The sequence below is a fragment of the Columba livia genome, chromosome 1 (genome assembly GCF_036013475.1).
Source record: "Columba livia isolate bColLiv1 breed racing homer chromosome 1, bColLiv1.pat.W.v2, whole genome shotgun sequence".
In the NCBI taxonomy this organism is placed as follows: domain Eukaryota; kingdom Metazoa; phylum Chordata; class Aves; order Columbiformes; family Columbidae; genus Columba; species Columba livia.
Window position 1 is genome coordinate 36,974,706 of NC_088602.1, and position 20,407 is coordinate 36,995,112.

Below are 20,407 nucleotides of genomic sequence, written 5' to 3' on the forward strand. Positions count from 1 at the left end.
ACTAGAACTGCATATCAGTATTAAATCCCTACTTCACTATTTTTCAGCCTAAACATTTAAAACTGTTCCTGTCTTCTCATAATCATTAAGGTAGATTGTTAAAGTGTCCAACAGATCTAACTGAAGTACAGCTCAGAGGGAGGCTGCATGGTCAAAAATTTCCAAATTCAAAAGCTGTTGTTGAAAATGTTGCAGTATCTCTACAAAAAGATCTGCTACTAGCAAAGTACTTTGACCCAGAGCAACAGATATTTTGCATATGTAGGCAAGAATACATTTTCTGTGTGAAGCAAATCCTGTGACCTGACTGACATCTTCCAGTACAAATCCATCCTCTCATTTTCTACTGACAGTTTTGTTCTTGAGCTTATTTGATTCTCAAGTCTGCAGCCTTGGTTGCTCTTCTGCTTCTCCAAACTTTATTCTCCTGGCTCTAATTTTCTCACTATATGCATTTTCTCACAACTCTCTTTACTTTTTCCTTCCTTGTGTCTCACCCTTTCCCTCTGTGATTCTCCTGCTCCTACTCCATCGGAGAAGTTCCTTAGCTGCTGTCCTTGAGAGCAGCAGTATGTTGTGGTGACTTCCTCTCTCTCTAGGAGTGCTTGACCATAGTAATCTTCCTTGCAGGAACAATTCCATTCACAGAAGGACAGTTACAATAAAACCAAATTATAATTGTATATTTCAATGAACTCTCGTGAAGAAGAAAAATAATCATTGTACATTAAATGTTATGCTTCAGTGCTTTCCAGGTGAAACATTTTCAACTTTTAAAGTATTCTTCTTTAAAGATTTCCTTGATTTCACTTCAGACTTACAAACTCAAAATAAGGTAAAATTAATTTTTGTTGTTATTTGTTTTTTGTTTTTTTTTTTTTTTTCTTGAAGTTAACAATGCTGTTCAATTTATTAGTTTCTAACATACTGTGCTGGTTTGACTGAAAATGAGTTAATTTTCTTCATGCAGTTAGAAACCTTTCTTTTCCATAGCTAGCACGGTCATGATTTGGACTTAGCTTGAGAACAAGAAGATAACAGCCTGGGACAGAGTTAATGTTTTTAATTGGCCTGGTCTGAGAGCCAAGGACATTCTGAGCACTCTGCCCACAGGTGTGAGGCATCAAGGAAGGGGGGCATGGATAGGGCAGAGCTTGACTGACATCCAGTCTGATCAATAAAAGTGTTCAATCCCATTGGTGTCATGCTTCAGATTTAAGGAGAATAGGGATCTTCTGGTCTCTCTCTTCTCTTCCCTCTCGGAGACCTGTTTGTGGGAGCTCTGTTAAGGACTTTCTATAGTTCAGCCTTTTGCTATCCTGATGTTTTGCAGAGGCCTCTGGGCATCTCTGCCTTTTTTCTTCCTTTTCTCACTTTGGGATCAGCTTTGGGACCAGCTGATGTTTCTTGGGACTGGCTGCTCAGTGTGGATGGAGTTCATGAGGAATTATCACTTCTCTTAGCTTTTGTTTTTAAGCTTTCAGGCATACTATCTAATCAGACCGAACAGTACCTAGAAGAAAAAAATCCTCACAAGGTCTCCTGATTTGTGAACTAAGAATGTTATCCAAACAACAGCTTCAAGTCTGATTGAATAAACCTAGCTAACGAGAGATTCTCCAAGGTATCTATTCTTAATACTGACTTTCAATTAGTATCTCATAAAGCATATAGCTTACATTGTGCTGGGCCAAAGACATCTTTGTCTATAATGTCTTTGTATATAAAGATGTATAACATCTTTGATCTAAAGTGTCATGAAGTTTTTGTTTAGGTTCCTGTCTATTTGAGGATGAAGTTTTCATCATTTCTCACCATTCTAGTACTGTAGTTCAAATAACCGACGAGTTATCTCAACCCAGATTTCCTTGACATATTTCTCTCTCTTCTGTTATATTTTCAAAAACTTTTATTCAAATTCCTTTGAAGGAACAGGGTGCAAAATATTTTAATATCTCCATATAAATACATATACTGTTGACACATCATAACACTAAAAATAGTATTGAGTGTTTACAGCTCCTATCAGCAGCAGAGGGAGGCAATACCTCTGGGCAACGTATATACACATATAGAGAAACTCTTTACCTACATATGACTTCTAAATATTGTTAATAAAAAGCAGGATGCCAAAAGGCCTTGTTACCATGTAAATATAGCAACCTACATGGACTGGAAGACACCCTTTTATTTATGAGATGTCTGTCTATATTTATGCCTCTCCTCTTCAGTATTTGTTGCATCTTATTTCAGTTTTTGGGCATCATTTTGGGCTCTTTTAGACTCTATTCTAGCTAAGGAAACTACTAGGGAATTGGTTTCCTTTAGTTTTGTCCCATGCAGGTCTGACCTATTTCCACATGGCTAAAACTCAGCTTCCAAGACTTCTGTTTTAGAAACAATGTGGAATTTTCCCTTTCATATTCCCTGTACAGAACACTATTTTGTGATCAGTACAGTCATTCAACATTTCTAGTCAGATTATTTTCTATTTAGAGTTTGTTTAAAATTAAAATGATCTATTCTATATCTGTATGATGAAAAATGTCTTCTGGAAAAATAGTCACTAGCAAGGTTATAGATAGATGAGTTCTTAGTTTATATCTTCTTCTTCAACATTCATGCCTCAGAAAAAAAAATTTTAGCTAACAAGGCCATGTTAATTTTGTGAGGTTTTTTTTTCATTTTTTTCTTTTTCTTTTCTTTTTTTTTTCCTTTTTTTTTTTTTTTTCCCAAGTACCTGTAATTACTAAATATTGGCCAATGTACTCACTTAATCTTTTCAATGTGTTAACTGTTGCTTTATCTATCCTAACAGATGGAAGCTGATTTTGCACTACTTGAATTTTGTAAATTGATGCTGCCAGGAACTGCTTTGCAAGTGCTATTGAACTTTCACTGCATAAGATAACTTAGATCTTTGTTAATTCCATAGAATAATTAAGATTCCTTGTAAGTGGAAACCTTGGACAGGTATATGATGCTTAGAAGTACAAAAGCTGTTCAAGAATCATTACCATATCAATGCAGTACATTGATATAATTGTAAAATAGAAATATGCCAGGTAAAGGTGCAGTTATAAAACAGTCTGAGCTGTTTCAGCAAGATGCATGCTGACCTCAGACTATAGCATATAATCTCCTGTTACTTACATGACATTTTCTTTCAGCGTAAGTGTTTCACTCTGTGACCCACTTTTCTTACTTTATTAGTTCAAAAAATCCAATATAGTATGTGAAAAAGCCAGTTTTGATGTATGTCACAGACTCATTGCTTAGGTTGCCAGGGAAACTTTTCCTTTGGTGAGCCAATGTTCTGAAAACATTTTATATTTCCATTTAATGATTGCATCCATTTGCTTTGTTTCTAAGTGCTAGATACATTCTACCTAAATCCAGGCTTAATTTATCCACTCTTACTTGGCCTTTAACCACCTAAAACTCACCTGTTCCATACTTAATTACTCTGACTATTTAGACATGTAGCTGCATAGATCTATTAGGTGTCTCCTTCTTCTGTAGGCAACCACTTGAGCAATGCCCATACATACTCACAAGTGGGAATGGGTGTCTGTCTCCTGTCAGCTGATGTACTGAGGGCCAAGACACCCAAATTCTTCTTCCGTCTCTAGATCTGTCTGCAAAGTCATTGCATGGTCACATCCAATACTAGTTTTCTTTGAGATGGTAGACAGTTGATGATATTTATCTTTGCACAAGGCTTCAGGTGTTTATGATAAGAAGGCAGAACTGGACTTCCAAAAAGACTTTCCAAGGGATCTGAACAATCAATTTATACTTAAACTACTAATCCTCCCCGCTTAATTCTCCTTTCTTTCAATTTCCACCAATGAAAATAAATTAATATTATTTTGTTCTCTTTTTCTCTTCATAGCTCATACGTTTTGTGATATTACACTTTTTAATCACAAGACATAAAATTTGAAGTAGACACATAATGAAAATATTAAATTATGACAATGGTATATTACTATTCATTTTTTAGTTTCAAATTCAAAGGAAACTCCTGTAACCATAATACTACTTATGGAACTTAAAATGACAGCAAAAGATAGATTACTGTGAAAATACAGATATATATAAGTCTTTCCCCCAGAAGTAGGCCATGTGGTAGTTTGATTTTCATGATGTGCTTAGTTGTCATATGCTGCTTTGAAACCAAGTTAGGGATACTCTACATGCTCTGGTTTTATCTTATGTAGTCTTGGCACTGGCTAATGTAATGTGTATGTTACAGTACGTCACACCAAAGTTAGTTTTAGGTGGACAACAAGTTCCAAAAACAGCTGGAGAAGTGCAGCAAATAAACCATCTGAAAACAGGGTTTATACAGTTATTTAGCACTCTGTCAATGTAAAATACAGATTCGGATATCAGTTGAGGAGATTATTGGGGTACGACCACATAAGAATAATGAGGGTCCAAAATGAGCATGCATTCACTCACAAGAAGAAAAATCAGAGGCCTCTCACTCAAGGGTACCCAGAAGAAACAATCACTTGCCTGGGTTAGGTGAGGGATCATTCAAGGATATATCCAGTGGAGAAAAATAACCGCTTACCACAGGAGCTGGTGAGGTGCTCTCAGTCCTGGGAAGTTTCCTTAGATGGGTCGCAGTCTAAGGGGAGGGCTCCAGTTCAGAGACATACTGCTCTGAGAAGACCATTCAAAGCGGGACTTTGGCAGGGACCCTGTTTTATAACCTGGTCAGGTTTGGCTCTGGGCATTACAACATGGTCCAGAAGCTTCTCAGTTTCTCTGGGCACCCCTTTTGTTGAGGACCCTGTCAATTGACTGAGGATCCCACCCCTCCTGCCCCTCCAGCTGCGTGGAGATGAAGTCACCCTGCCCCAGTGTGGGGAGGACGTAACTGTCAGCACCACCCTGGGTGCATATGTGGGGAGAGGCACACTGGGGCACAAAAGAGATGCTAAAGAGCCATCAACTGTTCTGTTGAAGGCTCTGAATGTCAGGGGATGTGCAACTGCCACACAGTACATCCCTCAAATCCATGTAAAATACTGTGTAGTTCTTCCTGTATTCATATGATTTCAAATTTACATTCAAAAGAGAAAATATTCTAATTAAAACAGAAAGGCAAAATATGTTACTACTAAGACAATGATTTCCTGTGCATGTTTATATATATAGTGGAGACTAAGAAAAATAAGTGGATATAAATTTAGGTCATGGTACTTAAAATTATAGAGGGATTTTAAATACTTTAAAACATAATGACATTCACACCTGATATTCAGGCCTGAAATTTTGTTTCAATGAAGCTAAGATCTCGCTGAAGTTCAGTAGTCTTAAGATTTTAAACTTTTAACTTTTCAGTAGCCAGAGAATTGGTAGAAAATTAGTTTATTTTTTTATTTGACAGGGAATTAAACTCCAAAACATAACCACACATCATATTGGATATATAATTCCAAGCATGAGAAATGGAATAAAGTCATGTGAAGTGCAAGAAGAATTGAAATGCACTTCTAATATCCCATATCAAGGAGTTTTATTTAGACAGCAAGATTCTGAAAAGCAGCTTCCTAAAGCAATTGTCATGAAAATTTTCTTTGATGATTTCAGCTAGAATACTGGAATGCAAAGGGTCAAAGAATCCAAGAGATTTCATAATTTCTCATACATCAGTTAGAAAACTTTAGGCTGATGCAAGCTGATGAACGAAGATTTAATGTAATATGGTCAATCCATTTTGTACTGATTACAGTACAAGCAGCTGCATCCTGCTCTATCAGTTATACTTCTCAGAAGGCTGCACTATTTCTAGTGAAAAGCGACATACTATCAAATGGACTAGGACAGAAAAAAAGAGAAAAGAACAAGTTGGAAATGTTAAAGAGAAAGAAAATGAAGAAAATCCTTTGACTAGCTGCCTACATTTATTAACAAAGAAAATGTTTTCAAAAACTTTTAGAAACTAGATCTACATTTAAAAACAACACTGTAACTGTAAGAATATTTTCCAAAATTTAACATGCATTTAGTTTTTATATGTAAGATCCGTAACACCAATAATGAATAATACTACATACTTTCAAAAGTATATAGATGTGATCTATCTCTGCTCCCAGTAGTCCAATGCTGAACTAATATATTTTTAAAACCTTTCATTCAGTGTTCATTTTATCCAATCCTTTATCTATTCAAAGGAATAGGAAAGCAAAACACGGATTAACTCTCAGCAATGAAAATGTAAAGAAGTGGAGTGGAACCCTTAGGAGCAGATAGTTTAGAATGCTTTTAAATTATTTAAGCTGGGTCTCATGATCGTCTCCATGCAAATCTCCCCAAGTGGTATCTGTCTGACTTAGGCTGATAACAATACACATAACCCTTCAGTTATGGGTTTCCTGTAGTGCAGATAAAATGATACTTTCTATCAAAATTAAAAGTAGATTTGGACTTAGGAGTCCCTTTCTGTTGTGGAAACACAGAGCAATAAACACAGACTTCAGATAATAAGTGAAGGACTTGTTTTATATTCTTGATTAAAAAAAAAAAAAAGATCTGTTGTGTTCACTGAGACTATTCCCTCAAACACAAGCCCAATATCAAGACATTTTCTAATCTGTTCTTACTTTTTACAGGACTACAATGGTGCTGAATACGGGCAATCATTTAAGGAAAGAAAAATCAGCAAATGATAAGGTCCCTTGAGAAAACTCAGTGTTTTTTGGTTTTGTTTTTTTTTCTTTAGAACAGAATACTCTGGTCAGGTCTCAGATAAAACCTTAGCTTACATTTAAATCTTTGGCCATTCTGAAAACAGCCCTTGAAAACTATCAAGTGCGTGTTTTTCAAATTCAAACGAGAAAGCTAATTTTCTCTATCACTTGACTGGGCTCTGGGTGTTCTCTACTTGCAGAAGTCATCAATGAAGAAGACACACCATAAATCACTTTTTATTTTATGTGGTATCCTCTGTTATTTTGTGGTTACGTCCAGGATGTACAACCAGAGGGAAAGAGTGTCACATTTAAAGGCATGCATTTAAATTTAACAACTTATTTTATATTTATATATGTCAGCTTCTCACTGGTCAAGTTAACTTGTTTCCACATGGGACAATTTCCAGTGGTTTTAAGTTTTGTTGAAAAAAAATCCTTTCTCTTCAATATGAATTATGAAGTTCAACTAATGTATATTAAAAACTAAGATTGAATCAGCTATTTTATTTTACGTCATACGAGACACAAAAGGTTCACTTCCTTTTCCAGTTGTGTCAATCTAATATGTCTGTCACTCTATACAGAGGAGGTATTATGACAATATTAAACTCATTGGGTAAAGAATCACGAAGAGGTTTTACATCCTTTGTTCTACCTCTTCATTTTCTACTTTCATGAATTTGATATGCTTAGTTTACCATTTCAATATACATAGTTTTTACTTAAGAGTTGTAAAATATTATAAAATGCCATCTTCTGAAGACAAGACATGTTTATGGTCTTGACCGTATGTGAATACAGATATGCATTTGTTTGTCCAGTAGACTGTGGCATAATCATACTTTGTACACGCTATCTTTAAGCTAGTATAAAAACTAGAGCTTTCTCATTTCTCAATAAATTTATACAGATTTTTTTTTCATTCTTTCTTATAGCACTGGTCAATGTTCTTGTGCAAGATAATTTCCTGGTACTGTCTTCCTTTCCATTCTTCTTATCACAACATAAAATTATTTGTTTACAAATTGAGAATAGATCATCACACAGAATATGATCAAGACTGAAAATAAGAAGGTTTTTCATTCAGCACAAATTTTTAAGAAGGTAGAGATTTACCAATAATAATTTATACTAATACATTTTAAAACATGTGCTATTGCAATATAGGTGCTATTTTGTGTTGTCACAGAGTGACAAAGACCTTAACTAAGCCAAAAAAATTAAATATATGTTTAAATTTCATCATAATGAGAGTAGGGCAAACCATCCCGCAGTATGTATCCTACAATAACATCAGGATCAGATCCAGCTTCAATATGGTCAGCACAACTACTCAGCTGTAAGGTTGCTGCCACTTCACATCTCTGCATGTTGCCCAAGGACATGTTGATGGGTTGGCTGCAGCCACAGAATCTTACCTTCACCTCAGCAAATCTGTCCTGAACTGTCATTGGGAGTTGTACATCAATATGTGCTGCTCTCCCTAATGACTAGCCTTCTGGCCAGATTTTTACAGTGATTTTATTAAGCAATCATGGCATATTTCGTAATATTGAACTTTTTCTGGCTGAAGTTGTTTTTTTCCTTTGTTAATTCCATAGAAATCACTTATATTACTGCAATCCTTGAACAGGTGCTTTGAATGAAGTTAGCAAATAAAGTTCTTGAGTCATTAGTCAGCTAAATGCAGCATAACAATACAAGTAAATGTAGAAACATACTGTGTACCTAACCAAGCATAAAATAATTTGGTTTGCATCTAGAAAACTACCCACCTGACAAAGTATTCTGGCTGTACCTGCAGTGGACTGTTGATGACTTATTCACATTGTGAGCAGGCTTTCCTGAGCCCACTAGGCTCATAATGTTCATTGCTATTCCACCCCAGAACACGTAATAGCTGAAAAACAGTCAACGGTTATTAAAGTGGTGTATTTCACACTACCACTTTGAACGCTATCTGAAAACAAACAAATATGTAGCTATGCATTCAAAAGCTTAAAAAAATAGCTTAATACTCCCATACTCTTACATGTCATTCTGCTCTCTCCCATGTAATTCTGACATGTTGGAGACATAAGACATAAAAACTGTAGAATAGGAGTAGATGAAGAAAAGCTGGATGAGATACAAAACATATCCAGACAGATTTCAGAGGAAACAGTTAAAAGTGAGATGATGAAGAGAGAGGAGTACTCTAAATCTCAAGTAGAGACCAGTTTTTTATGCCAAGAGAAATGGGTTTAATCTAGCAACCTGATCAAGTTTTTGATAGATATTTCAGAAATAAAAATATACTGAAAGAGTATGCATGTACCATAAACTCTATCAAAAATATATAACTATATTTCATCCAAATCCACGTTTAATATGTATATGTAATCCCAATACTACCCTGTCTTCAAGTCAAAAGCTGGGCTTCATTCCCTTCTGTACATCAGCACCTGAACGGGGATGGTCAACAACGGATTTCAAAGTGTGGAAGTTGTAGAAACCATTTTACAATGCTGTCATCCAACACATTCCCCAACCCACGAATCGTTGTCGAAAACAATTCATCAAAAAAAGCAAAAGAGCCTTGACTTGACTTTATTTCACTGCTGGAAACTTTGTGCATATGTCTATCAAACTATAACTCTTTCCATGATGTTAAAGGTAAAACTAGTTTTATTAAGCAGAGTCAATTAAGTTGTACCAATGATATGGCATGGCTTAGCAGTAAAATTAGCTAAACAAAGAAGATCTTCAGTAGAAAATATTTATTCATCAAAACTGAAATCTTAAGCAACTGAGTTCTATCCTGGAGAAGCCTTTCTGGTTTCCTCACAGATATCCTTGGCAGCATTTTCTGTAGCTGTAAGATAATTTTACAATGTGGAATTTAAACAAATGCTTAAATGTTTTGTTATTCTGAAAAGAACAGGATGAGTCATTTCCATGTAGCAGAGGGGAAAAATCTTTATTAAATTCCCCTTACACTCCAACATAGTCTGGGACAAAAATAGTAAAAGAGGAAAAAAATCATACAGATGTCATTTTTACATTTCTGAAATTGAATGCTTCCAGTAGTATTAAAAATCTTAACACTTTTAACTATTAAATCTCATATTTTTAACTTTTTGTTTCAAAATATCACCACTCTGTTTTAAAATTGTACCAGATACAGAGTCAAATAGATAAAGGTCTAAAAAAGTGCAAAAATCAGTGTTTTGTTGCAGATTAAAAAACTTTTTTCCATTTGACAAATATTACTTCAGTGATCTTTAGTGCCTCTGTGAGAACTTCTGTTTTTCAACTCAAGTCAAGTATTTTCATGCCTTTTTTTCCTCACAGTTTCCATAACTGGAAAGCAACAACAACAAAGTACCAGTACTTATTCGGAATAATGGATATATATGTCAAGATTTGAGAGGAGTAGAAATGGTGCTGCAGGGGGGTTTTCTGTGAGGGGATGTCAGGGCTACCCCATGCCAGACACAGCCATTTCCAGCCAGCTCCAATGGACCCATTGCAGGGCATGGCTGAGACTCTCAGCAAAGGTGGTGGCACTTCTAGGAATGTGTTTTTAATAAAGACCAAAATACTGAGAAAGCAGAGGAGCAGGGGGAAGAAAAGTTGAGAAACAGCAGAGGGGAACACTGAGGTCAGAGAAGGAGGAGGGGGAAAGGTGTTCCAGGCACTACATCAGATATTCCCTGCAGCCCGTGGAAGACCTATGCAGGAGCAGGGGAAAGGTATGAGGAGAAAGGAGAAGCAGAGAGGAGCTGCTATGGACTGACTCAGCCCCCCAGCTCCCAACCCTGATGTGCCACTCAGGATAGGTGGGGGTTTGATAGAGGAGTCTGCAAGAGAGAAGTTGAGCGTGAAAAAAGCAAGGAAGAAATATGTTTTTTAGTGATTGGTTTTGTTTGTCGTGCCCCAAATCTATTTCACTTGGCAATATTTTATTTTTTTTCCTCCCTAGACAAGACTGTTTTGCCCATGACAGTGACTGGTAAGCAGTTTCCATGACTGTGTTTTGACCTGGAAGCTTTCTGCTCCTATTTTTAATCCATGTCTTGAAGTGAGCAGCTGGGTGAGCATTTAGATGGTTATTAAGGATACTTCATCACGCTCAGGTCTGTTTACAGGGTTCATTACCATTCAAGAAAGACAAAAAATATTTCTTAAAGATTACTCAGGGAAGGGAAAAATGTACAAAAATGTTAGCATATGTTGACATATTTAACCAATTTAGACAATAAACTTCAGGTATTATGCACAGTGCATTCCCAACATGGGAAGTAGAGTGAAATCGCTTTGCATCCTAAGGAGTCTGGGCTTTTTTGACATTTCTCTGGAGTTGTCCTGTAAAATCTGTTTTCACAGTATGTACCAGTACTCAGGACTTGGCTGTGTATTATGCTATGTTTATAGTCAATGTAATTAGCACAAAGAACTATTTTTCCCTATTTTTTCCTTCATTACATGAATCCAGAAACCACTTTAGCAGGTATCCTTCCCTCTTATTTCTCCACAGGGAAGGTTTTAAAGGCATGGGAGGATAACAACAACGAAGAGGACTCAGTGCTCGACTGGTATAGTATCATCATCCCTGTCTCTGAGCAAGAGGGTTAGAAAGGCAATGGTGAACTACATATCCTCTGTTTTTCTTTCACATTCCTTTGATTAGAAAACATGGCCAGAAATTTTCATAATTATTTGATACATAAATAAATAGCGTATGCCCTCTACTGTGAAAATCCAAGGTCTATCTTTTGAACTGTCTCACATGTTCTCTTTGTGAGCCAGGTTCAGTGTTTGCACACAGTAACACAGTATAAATTATGCAGGGATAATGATTCAAGAACTCAGGAAGGACTTTAAAAAACTCACTGTCTGCAAGGCACACCTGTGCTTCTTTACTTATTAATATGCATTTCTTTGTTTCTAGATTTATATTTAGAACACTGGAAAGGGCAGGCTGGGAGAGGATAGTTTTTGAAGATGCTACCAATAAAAGTTACAAAAATAATTAAGGAAAGTTTTTAAAAACAGCACAACAGAAAATCTTGAAGCACAGCAATGCAAACCCAGAAATGAAGCCACGAGTCTCTACATTTATATATACCTTGGACTCTGTTAAGCAGCTCTTAGTGCATCTTCCAAGAGAAGATGTGTTTGAAAAAGGAAACTCTGAGATTTCTGCACCCAAAATACTTAAAGCTTGATATGGGTTTCTATGCATGTAGCAAAGGAGTAGTGATTGTTGCAATCTGTAAGGAGAGATTCTTGTTCCAATACCTGAATGGTTAGCAACAACTTGGCAAATATTTTATAGATGTTACTGATATGGGAATTTAATGTTGTCTTGCCTTAGAGCTTAGGAGGTTTTGTTAGTTTTTGGTAAATCAAGTCTGTTCACAGTGAGGAATTATGGAAAAAAGGGCCAAGAAATGTTTAAAAAAGGGAACATGCTTCCTTTTGGACATATAAGCATTCATCCTGCCCAGAGAACTTGCAGATTGTTGCAAGTGCAAAGTAAAATGTGTTGAACACAAGAGCCTGACTCTGCACTAATGAAACTGCAGGACTGCTGAATTACTCCTGTCTAGGAATACTCTTTTGGGCACTGTAAAAATTATGAATGATAACTGCAGCAGAAGTGATACATATAAAGGGAACTCTGAGCTGTGCACTACATTTGACATGCTGAGGATGGCATATTATCACGGCTTGCTAAACACCCTGAATCTCTGCCTACAACTCTGCTTAGCTGCTGTCCACACGAAGAAGCAAGGAAGCAGTAATCTGGGAACCTGAGTATGCAGGGTGCACGGAATGGTACCCAGGTCTTCACCTTGTCAACACACATCACACTGAAACGGCACAGATCAATACAACACTCCTTGTGAAATTAAGGTAATTCCAGGAAAGGGTACGTAATATCGTGTATTCGGACCTCTTTTATTAAAATACAGTTCAATGCCAGGTAGGCAAGTATGTTTTCCTCTGGTAGTGACCTTCAAATTTTGTTTGCCAGTACACCTATTTCCCAAATTTTCCTCACCTTATTTAATTGTAAGTTTTCTACTGAAGAAGTGTACATATATATATATATATCTATACATACGTATAAGGCAAAGAAGTTCTAACACACTTTCACATCAGAAATAACAAGATATATGATAAAAATCTTAAATGTCACTTGAAGAACTACAGACTACATGTTCAAAGCCTGTTGCCTAACACTACAAATTCCTACATTTACATATTAAAGTTGCTTAAGAGCCTTAAATGTCTACTCAAAACTGCCTAGATCTAGGGAGCACCAAACAGATAGGGCCTTGGTTTATGTCTTAGCTCTGTCTGCATATAACAACTAGATAGTTTAATCTCTGAATTGTCCATTCAAGACTGACTAATCTGACTTCTCAAATCATTCCTGTTGGCTTGAGCCTCATAGAAACTACTGGTGGAAGATGTTATACTGCCTTTTGCTCCTTTTACATAGGAATTTACTGGATAGAGCATGTGCCTCTGCCCCTGGAAGACCTTGTCTGAGTTTTCATTCTGCTTTAGGGAGCTGAACCTATATCACCAGAAACATCTGTTAGCTGATATGCTATTTGGTATTCAAACCAGGTCCTCTCAAGTTCATCTGCTTAAAAATGTTGTGCTTATATAAAATTTTTGCAATATTTATGGAATAAGGATTGGAATTTCATTCTCTCTAACTCTAGCTTACTAATTACCACCAGTCTATGACTAAAATCAGCATTTTGTATGGAAGAGGCAGTTTCGCTTGCTAAGCAGGTCTTAAGACATCCAGCTTAGGGTCTTTATTAAGCATCCAAATATCTAGAAATCTGATCATAAAACACTAAGGTAGAATTTATGAGTCCAGATATAGGCAGCTAAGATATCTATATAGACAGAGAGAAATAAACACTATTATTGGAAGAATCCTACCTTTAGGTGACCATCTATATTTGGTCAGAATAATTTCACCCTAAGAGAACCACTCTCTACCTCCTTGAATTGTAAAGAGCATCTGGAGTGTTAACTCAGCTGTAGGTGACTGGTCTACAGATGTCTAAAGTTCAGTGAGGTAAATTCCACCACTTTCGGTATCCATATTTTTTCTGTATTTAATGTTAACACCTGTATGGGAAGTTTTTTCCTGAATTACTTGAACAACTATAAATATTGGTTAAACAACTGTTTCCTTGAGAAGATTTTCCTTTACCAAGTGAATACAAGTTTCTTCATTAATTTTCTCTTATAGAAGAATCACAGAATCACAGAATCTCAGAATGTTAGCGATTGGAAGGGACCTTGAAAGATCATCTAGTCCAATCGCCCTGCCGGAGCAGGAACACTTAGATCAGGTTACACAGGAAGGCGTCTAGGCGGGTTTTGAATATCTCCAAAGTAGGAGACTCCACAACCTCCCTGGGCAGCCTGTTCCAGTGTTCTGTCACCCTCATTGAGAAGAAGTTTCTCCTCAAATTTAAGTGGAACCTCTTGCGTTCCAGTTTGAACCTATTACCCCTTGTCCTACCATTGGTTGTCACTGAGAAGAGCCTGGCTCCATCCTCGTGACACTCACCCTTTATATATTTGTAAACATTAATGAGATCACCCCTCAGCCTCCTCTTCTCCAAGCTAAAGAGACCCAGCTCCCTCAGCCTTTCCTCACAAGGAAGATGCTCCACTCCCTTAATCATCTTTGTGGCTCTGCGCTGAACTCTCTCCAGCAGTTCCTTGTCCTTCTTGAACTGGGGGGCCCAGAACTGTACACAATATTCCAGATGTCGTCTCACCAGGGCAGAGGACAGCTGTTACTCTTTTCCTTATCAAGATGAATGTATTAGTGCCTGAAATGTATTATTTTCTTTGTGCCCCTGTTTTAATGCCAGGGGGTGTGTGTGAGGGTGATGGTGGCAGGGGTGGTCTATGTGAAGAGAGGCCAGGAGTTGCCTCCTCTCAGACACAGCTGGTTCCAGACAGCTCCAATGCACCCACCACGGGGCACAGCTGAGTCCCTCAGCCAAGATGGTGGTATCTTAGGGAAAATGTATTTAAGAAAGGGTAAAATGACACACAGTAATGTGAGTGGTGAGGAAAAAAGTATGAGAAAGAGCCCTGAAGACACCAAGGTAGAAGAAAGGAGAGGAGGAGGCAATCCAGGCACCAGAGCAAAGATTCCTCTGCAGCCTGTGGAAAAGATCATGGTGGAGCAGGTTGTCCCACTTCAGCCCATGGAGGAACATGGGGGAACAGATATTCATACTGCAGACCCTAGAGTATCCCACTCCAGAGCAGGTGGACATGTCCTGAAGGAAGCTTCATCCTGTGGAGGGGATCCCAGGCTGGAGCTGGTTTCCTGCCAAGAATTGCAGCCTGTGAGGGACCAACGCTGGATCAGCCAGTTCCTAATGTACCATAAGCCATGGAGAGAACCCATGCTGGATCAGTTCTTGAAGAGCTGCTTTGTATGAGAAAGACTCATGCTGAAGTAGTTCATGAGGGACTGTATTCCATGGAAGGAGCCCCATGCTGGAGCAGGGAAAGAGCATAAAGAGGAAGGAGAGGCAGAGGTGAAGTGTCATGAACAGACCACAACCCCATTCCTCAGCCTCCTTCACTGCTCAGGTTAGGGAGGAAAGGATAGAGGAGTTGAGAATGGAGTAAGCTTAAGCCTGGGAAGAAGAGGGTGGGGAGAAGTTATTTAAATTTTGTCTTTGCTCCTCACCATCCTACCCTATTTTTCATTGGAATAAATTAAATTAATTTTCCCTAAGCAGAGTCTGTTTTGTCTGCGATGATAATTGATAAATGATCTCCTAGCTCAACCCATGAGCTTTTGAATCTTATTTGCCCTCCTGTCCTGTAGAAGAGGGCAATTTAGAGAGCAGCTGAATGGCTGTCATCCAGCCAAGGTCAACACAGCACACCCTCCAAAAATGCAAAGAGAGGATATATCTTCCTGTATTCTCTCAATAAGGTAATGAAATGTTTTTCTGTGAAAGATGGAGTTCTCAGAGATGCATGGATATATCTACATTGTTTGCACTGTTTGGAATCTGTTCGGACAGAGTTGCCTTCACTGTTGTAGATTGCTATGAATCAGTCTTCGATCATGGGCCTAGACTGAGATGAGGTACAACAGACTTTATGTGATTTAATACTTCTGGCAGCTTAACACTCTTGTAACCATTTTAATACATTGCCAGACATTTAGAGGGGAGGCAGGTCAACCGTGAGCTACTGTTTCAGAGCAGCATAGACTTAGTCAGGAAGATATAGGCCCAAATCATTGAAGTGTTTGTGGCAGAGATGTGCCTCCTTTTTTTTTTTTTTTTCAGACTAACATTAGTAGCTTTCCAGTAACTTCAATACTATGACAATAATTTATAGGTGTGTTTGGATTCTCTAAATATGCATTGACAGCATTCATGAATATTTATAAGGAATGATAATAATAATAATAATAATAATGATAATGGTAAGGTAGACACTAGAATCTGATATGTTTTTCTTCCAAGTATGTGTTTAGTGCTAATTTTCCCCCTTTGTTTTGATTTCTGAATTTAAAAACAAAAAGTAGAACAGAAATGGCCACTGAATGTACTTTCCCTTCCTTACGTTTTTTCTCTGCTTGCCTGAGACCTGAGCTAAAAGGAAAATCCTACTTAAACATGTTTGCTTCTTCACAGAACTGAACTCCCAAAAAGTGATAAATTCACTATTTAAATACAATTAATAGAACTGCACACTTAATTATAAAACTTAATGGCTTAACACAACTGTGAAAGAGCCTTGGCTTAGTGTCAAAATACTTCCAGACAGATCTTCAGCTGGTGGAAATCAACATCGCTGTGCCAGGTTCAGTGGAGCAATGCCAATTTTCACCAGCTGAAGCTCTCATTCTTTGTATTTACCTAAAGATTCTCTTCAACATGGTTTCTTTGTCATGCTCACTGGCATGCACACTCATGCCTAGCGTAGACATTGCTGTGTAAGGGATGTGTTTCTTCCTTCAAGAAAATGTTTAAGCAAACCACCTACAGCCCATTGTTTGTTAGCAATGCAGGTGGAGGTGCAGAATCCCACAAAGAAGGCTGCCCAGCTTTTCCATCTCTCAGCAAAACAGTTACTTATACGTAGTTTTCTGTGTAACTATTGTTGAGTTATTGCTTACTGCACAGTCAATGCTTCTGATAATTCAAAATTGCAAACTGCTTTGGGTGCACTTAGAGCTGATGAAGGGTGCAATATAAAACCAAATTCTCTTCTGTTCAGTTTGTGAAAGTATGAGTTATACATGACAGTGTGGAAAAAAATATTTTTGTATGTCTTTGAACTAACTCCTGTGAGGAGTTTTTGTGCTGTTTCAAAGTAATTTAGCTCTGGGGAGGGAACAGAAGCAATGATCATCTGTCCAGGATAAGAATTAATAGGGCCAGTATTGATCAGTCACAGCTCTTTACACAGATCTCTGGCCAGAGTCAAATGTTACATTTCTTCACATCTGCCTTTGATTTTTCTCTTGAGAATTTCATCTAAAGATGTGCCAGTTGCAGGATACTAGTCATCTAATTTTATCCATCACTAACAGAAAAAAAAAAGAGGAGAAAAAAATAAAAAGGGCAACCTCAAATCAAACTGATAACCAAAACTACTGTGGGAGAAAGGAAAACATCTGTTTACATGTAAAAGTCAAAAAGGGAAAGTCTGGTACTCTTCACTCATAAATAAATGCATACTCTTGACACCCTTTCTAAGAAGGAAAAAAATGAAGTGTAAAGTACAAATTCCAAACCCATCCATGTATCATTGTTGTCACAGGAAATGTTGCATAAATGTTACTGAACAAAGATTTACTTATTTATTTTTATTATATGAATAAGCAGGAAGTAGTTGTTATATGGTACTTGTGATGTCCTGGAAATGATCTTGCCTGTGTAGCTTTGGAATTAATAGTCACTTTAAAGTGTATTCCCATTTCCCAGAAGTCAAATTGAGTTTTGATGATGGTTTTACTAAAGGCAGGACCAGCTCCTGAATAAACCATAAGGGAATAGAAGAAAATAAGTAGGATACATAGGGTTACACTGTCACTCTGTCTAGCCTAATATTTTGTTTTAAATGGTGGGAAGTAAAATATGCTTGTGGAAGGCAAAAAAATCCAGGCTCTTTTTACTGTGAAATTATTCAAAAACCTTCTCCCAGTATCCAGCAACTGAAATGGCAGGAGCTCCTAATTTGAGCCAGAATTAATTTCATGGACCTATTTAAAAGTGGAAACAAAGACAGAGTGTGCTGAGGTCTGGAGCTGTTATTCCTCTCTGATTTTAACTGAGGGCTCAAACAACCAAAAAAAAATTTGTGGCTTCATTTCAAACTCACTTGAAGACTCCTAGAAGAAGCACTGCTCTTCAGAATGGGTTCATCTGAAGTTATCAGTAGGCCAAGAAAAGGATAGCAGAGCTGTTGCCTTGTCTGTATAAGAAGCTGTTGGTAGAGTTTGTTTAGAGGAAAACCTTCTAGCAGATTTCTGTTTGGTTAACAGTATATTCAATTGCATTGGAAGATAAGAGAAAGCAGACTGAACTCAGATCAAGCTGAAGAGTTCAGATATAAAATATAGACAGAAAGACCCTATTCACCCTTTTACTTTGCTAGGACTCAAGGAGGAAAGACTGGTTTTCAAGAAAAAAAAATTAAGGGCTGTCATACCAGTTTCAACAGCTGTGGCTCAGCACTGTGTGTTGTGCAGTGGAATGGGCCAAAAGCACCTGACTCCCAGTCTAGACAAATATTTCCAATGGCAATCCTCCCTGCTGCAGAGCTTAGGGAATCTCACTGCTGTTGGAGATGTAAGTTTTTTAGCCAGAATCCACTGGCAGTTGAACAAAAAAAACACTTTTACCCTTGAGAATCTGACTTTGGACATTCAGTGTGAACAACACTGTCAACTAGCAGGTAGATATCAATAAATGTAAGTTTGTGAATGGCCTCACACATGTAACTGGTAACAGTAAGTGTTGTTGATAACTCCATAAAGACAAATCCAAGAGACACAAATTATTACTGCAAGGTCAGTTAAGAGGAAATCACCAGGTAACTAAGAAAAAAAATAGAGACATATGTGTTATAAAAAGGGTTCTATTAGCATAATGGTAAGCAAGAGTGTTAGTATAGAAAGGTGATATTTTACATGAAACTCTGGTAAACATACGTTAATATGTTTTACAAAATAAAGCAAGTAAATTCTATTTGCCTACTTTTATCCAGGATTGTACTACTTGAAAAACATTAATAAGTTTGAGTTATGATAACAGATACTGAGGCAGTGCGATCCAAAACTTCAAGGAATGTTTGTACTTCTTAATTCTATTTAATTTCAGGTGTTCAGCTGAGTTCAGAGTCCAGTCATTCTGGCCTTCCTCTAAATCAAAGGATAGACAATCCTAGAAAATATTTCTTAATGGGAAAATAATAAACATTAAGATATAGGAAACTTCCTGCTTTCTTTTAAACATGAATTTATGTTGGTCCCAATATGTGAGAGCGCAATGTTGGCATTAATTGTAAGCTGTACCTTCCTGTTAGACTTAAGGTTTTGGAAGAAGTAAATGAATGTTTTAAAGGATCTGAGAACTGGGTGCTGTTTAAAACTCTCTGCGGATTGCAATTCTCATGCACCAGAAGATGCCCAAACATGCAGGAAAACTGCATGCAGCTGGGGAGGGTTTGAGGGAGTGGTACAGGAATTGCTCTTTTAGGAATTTTCTGGTTATCAAAATCAAACAACTCCAGGCAGAAAGAATCAATTTCCTCTCTGCTTTCTTCTGAGAAAGAGTGATTGTAATATTGCTATCTCCATTATGGCTTGTTTCTGACTGTGAAATTTCTTAGCTGAATTTGTAATGTCTAGTGAAATACACTCAGGCCTACTAATAACAGTCACCAAGGATACACAGAGATTTAATGCAGTGTTTGCAGAGCTGGGAGTAATGCCTGTCGGACTAGCTAGTGGAGTTATAGTACTTCATTAGCTCATTTGGAAGAGCTGTGATTTTAGAGCAGAAAGTATCTAAACACCTCCCAAATCTTTCCACCACCCCACCCTTCTTTTTTTTTTTTTCTTTTTTCTTTTTTTTCAGGTATGGTGAGAATTTTAAGAGACAAAGGTAAAACAGAGAACACTTGCAGTCAAATGAATATTTATTATGTGTAAAAGAAAAATATTCATGTTCAAATCCTTTTTAAAGAATGTATCAGTATATATGGGAAATCTGATTGTTTCTGCTTTATTGTAACATTAAGGAAGATCAGTTGAATTCTTTGCATGATAATAGCAAGAAAAAGAAATAAAGAGAAAACATCTCAATTTCACAAAGCACTGTTACTTTTTTTTTTTTTTTAATTGAGATTTACACAATTCTTTCCCCTTGTTTACAAAATTAGTTTTTGGGACATTTATCACTTTGCACTGTATTAGTCATTTGGTGAAACCTGTGTGGCCACAGAAGGCAATTTTTCTGAATGCTCTAATGCAGCACTGTGTAACTCAGATGCTCTTTGTAACAGAACTGATATTTACTACCTGGACCTTTACAGGCAGTAAGTAAAAAAGCCTATATTGGGTTGATTTACATTGCTTTTAATTTTTAGTTATAGTATTGTGCTTTTCAAAGGAGACATAA